The following is a 4,634-nucleotide window of genomic DNA, read 5'->3' as shown; positions in this document are numbered from 1 at the left end:
GCTCTGTAGACCAGGCTGGTCTCGAACTCACAGAGATCCGCCTGCCTCTGCCTCCCGAGTGCTGGGATTAAAGGCGTGCGCCACCATCGCCCGGCCTTTCTTTATTTTCTTGATCTAGAGTTTTTAGGTGTGCTCTTATGTTGTTAGTATGAGATGTCTCTAATTTGTTTTATGTAGGCTCTTAATGTTATGAACTTACCTCTTTAATCTGCTCTTATTGTGTCCCAGAACTTTGGATATGTTGTGTATTCATTTTTATTCAATTCTAGGAAGTCTTTAATTTCTCTCTTTATTTCTGTCTTAATCCATTTTCTGTTCAGTAAAGAGCTATGCAGTTTCCATGAATTTTTAACCTTTCTGTTATTTTTGTTGTTGATATCCAGCTTTAATCCATGGTGGTTAGATAGGATGCAGGAGTTATTTCAATTTTCTTGTGGAAACTTGCTTTGTGTGTGAATATGTCATCAATTTTGGAGAAACTTCCACAAGCTGGTGAGAAGGTATATTCTTTTGTGTCCAGTTGAAATGTTCTGTAAATATCTGTTAGGTCCATTTGGTTTATAACATCAATTAACTCCAGCATTTCTCTGTTTAGTCTTTGTACGACCTGCCTATTGGTAAGAGTGGGGTATTGAACTCTCCCACTCACAGTGTGTGAGGGTCAATAAGTGATTTGAGCTACAGTAGTGTCTCTTATACAAACTTGGGTTATCTTCTGTTTGGGGCATAGATGTTAAGAACTGTGGTATCCTCTTGGTGGATTTTTCCTTTGAGTATGTAGTGCCCTTCCCTATCTCTTATTAGTTTTTGAAGTCCATTTTGTCAGATATGAAAATGGCTTCACCAGCTTGCTTCTTAGATCCATTTGCTTGGAACATCTTATTCCATTCTTTTACCCTGAGGTGATCTCTCTCCTTTATATTGTGGTTTATTTCTTGGATGCAGCAGCATGATGAATCCTGTTTTCATATCCATTCTGTTAGTTTGTATCTTTTTATTGGTGAATTGAGATCATTGATGTTCAGAGAGATCAATGATCAATGGTGTTGATTCCTATTATTTTGTTGTCATTAGTGGTAGTATGTATGGTGTGTGTGTTTCCCTTTTTTGACTTTTTCTGGTCTGGAATTTTTATTCTCTGTGCTTTCTTAGATGTAGTTAATCTCATTAGGTAGGAGTTTTCTGTCTAACACCTTCTGTAGTGATAGATTTATAGATAGGTATTGTTTAAATCTGATTTTGTCACAGAATATCTTTCTTTCTACTTCTATAATGGTTGAAAATTTAGCTGGGTATAGTAGTCTGGACTGACATCTGTGGTCTCTTAGAGTCTGCAGCACATCTGTTCAGGCCCTTCTGACTTTTAGAGTCTCCATTGAGAAGTCAGATGTGATTCTAATAGGTCTGCCTTTATATGTAACTTGGTGGTTTCCATTGCAGTTTTAAAATACTATTTATTATATATAAAATTCTTTATTATATATAATATTCTTTATTATATATATTTAGTGTTTTGGTTATTTATGATATGATGAGGGGACATTTCTGAAATGATCAATTTGGTCTTCTGTATGCTCCTTATACTTTTATATGTATCATTTTCACTAGGTTAGGAAAATTTTCTTCTTTTCTTCTATGAGTTTGTTGAAAATATTTCCTGTGCCTTTGCTCTGTGTTCTTCTCTTTCCTATTATCCTTATATTTGGTGTTTTCCTACCATCACAGATTTCATGGATGTTTTGTATCAGTAGTTTTTTTTTTAATATTTAACATTTTCTTTGACTGATGTATCCACTTTCAGTTTGTCTTCAAAGCCTGAGATTCTTTCTTCAATCTCTTGCATTCTGTTGAAGTTTGCCTCTGTGGTTCCTTTCTGAGTTCCTAAATTTTCATTTCTAAATTTCCCTCAGATTGTTTTTTTTATTGATTCTATTTCCACTTTGAGATCTTGAATGGTTTTAGTAATTTTCTTCCATTGTCTGTTTGTGTTTTCATAGATTTCTTTAAGGTATTTGTTCATTTCCTCTTTAAAGACCTCTATAATATTCGTCAAGATTGTCTTTTTCTTGGAGTTCAGCTTTACTGAGATATTCAGAGCCTACTGTGGTAAGGCTTCTGGGCTCTATTGGAGACATATTGTCCTGGCTGTTATTAACTATCTTTTTTTTATGCTGGAGTCCAGGCATCTGGGAATGGAAAAATTTAATTCTAGTTGCTGATATCTGGGCATGTCTTATTTGGGTGGGTGTTTGGTTCTTTGGTTTCTGTTGCCATCTCTGATTCTTAGGAGAGTGTGGTGGCTGTTTATTGTCTGGGAGGAAATTCTTCTGAGATCCTGATATGTGTGGGCACGGGAGGATGTGTTCAGGTAAAATGTGTTTCTGGATGTTGGGGCCTGAGAGTTAGGAATGAGGGTGGTCTGAGGGTGTGTGAGGGGATTAACTGGAGGGAGAAAAGCATGGCATTCCACCGGGTTCTGCTTAGTTATCTCTCCAGGAATGGGACCAGAGTAAGGAGAGTCCAAGCAGAAGGTCTGCTTTAGACTTGGGGAGGAGAATAGAGGACTGGACCCAGAGGAATGGAGGGAGAGGTGAAGATCTGCAGTTGCCTACTTGCTTCCCTTGTTAGTAGTCTGTGGGTTTCCAGAGGATGCCTCCTGGAGTTGGAGGCTGGGACAAAGCAATGGGGCAGGAAGTTCAGAGGAAAAGATCTGTGTGGTGCCCAGGAGATAGGAGCAAGAGAAAACACGAGGCTGCATCAGGTATCTAAATTATCTAAAGATAATACTGGGCTTTTGGATTTGGAGGAGCAGAAGGAAAGATGAAGATCTATAGTCTGCCTACTTGCTTCCCTGGCCAGAGTGGCATTTATCTTATATCATACATTTATATGACATCTAATTCTGGAGAATCAGGAAAACTTTATCTTCAGTTCCCCCCAAGTTATTGGGTGCTAAATCATCTATCTTCAGTTACACCAAGTATTTGGGTGCTAAAGCATGTAAAATATATTTCATCTGAGTACTGTGGTATGGGTGAGAGAGGTATTAGCCCCAATTCAAATGAACTTTAATTGATGCACCATTAAAGGCACCATTTTTTCTTTAATTCAGATAGTTTTGAATACCCAAAGGTATGAAAATGCCACTACAGTCCAGTTTCGCTGTAAAAAGAAATTTCATGAGCATTACCAGTGAATCCTAGTTCCTCCTTTACCACAGCTCCGAGTAACTACTAATCATTTTGGGTATGTGTGTTTGTGTTTGTGTTTGTGTACATGTTCCTGTGCATACACTATAAATGCATACATGTTCATGTGTCTGTGTCTAAATATGGTGTTCAGAGGTCAAACTTTGTTGTCATTCTTCTGATGCCATCCACCTTGTCTTTTGAGAGAGTCTCTCACAAAGAACTGGCTAGGTTGCCTGACCAGTAATCCTCATGGATCCCATGGTCTTTGCCTACCTAGCAATAGAATTATAAGTGCCCACCTCCTTGCTTTTTTTGTTTATGCTAGAGATTTAATTCATGTCCTCATGCTTACAAGGCAAAAAGTTTAATGATTGAGCCATATCCCCACCGCTGTTGCACTTTCTTTGGTGAATTATGAATATTTATATAATTATATCATATTTGACTTTTGTGACTCTCTACTTGACACCAGTATAAATGGATAAAATCCTAAATAAAACATCAAGCAAGGGTAATGCTATGTAGGCGTATGACAGTTAATTGTTTGTAGGAAGATGAAATGGTACAGCTGCTTTGGAAGATAGACTGGCAGTTTATTACAAAATTAAACCATAGTCTCATAACAATATGACAGTCATACTCCATGATATTTATTTAAATGAGTTGACAACTTATGTTCAAATAAGAACTTGCACATGAATGTTTATGACATATATAAAATTGCTAAAACTTGGAAACAACTAAGATGTTCTTTAATAGAAGAATGGATAAATTCTGGGCCATATACATAATGAAACAATATTGATTCATGAAAAGCTATCAAGCCATGGAAAAGCATGAGGGAACCTTGAATGCAGATTGTAATAGAATCAAATATGAATAACTTTGCTGTAGTACACACCTGTGATCCGAGCACTCAGAGGCAAGAATATTTCTATGAATCTGGAAACAGCTGGAGCTACATATATTCAGGTCAGATTATGAGATTCTGTCTTTCTCTAAGGGAAAAAAAGGAAAGCCTTAAAGGTCTGTATACAGCAATTGATAGCTTCTCGGAGGAGAGTCAGTTTTCTTTAAGATTGTTAACACTGGTAAGCTAACCATGCTCCAGCTGGAAGGCCACACATCCAAGAATATATGGGCAGCATACATTGGACTTAATAGGTGAAAAAGAGAACACAAAGTTGTGTGAGGGAGGGAGGTTCCAGTGGAGGAGTTGGGGAAAGGATGTATATGTTCAAAACACATTTTATAAAATTCTCAGTGAACCAATACAGATTTAAAAATCCTATCTACTAAGGGCTGGAGCCAGCTCCGTGGATAAAACACTCTCCACACACATACAAAACACCTTTAGTTCAAATCTACAAAATCCATGTAAGTGCCAGATGGAAGTGGTGGCCTGCCTGGAATTCCAGAACTCAAATGGTAGAATCAGAATCC

The sequence above is a fragment of the Microtus ochrogaster genome, chromosome 10 (assembly GCF_000317375.1).
Source record: "Microtus ochrogaster isolate Prairie Vole_2 chromosome 10, MicOch1.0, whole genome shotgun sequence".
NCBI lineage: Eukaryota > Metazoa > Chordata > Mammalia > Rodentia > Cricetidae > Microtus > Microtus ochrogaster.
This window is presented reverse-complemented; position numbering follows the sequence as displayed.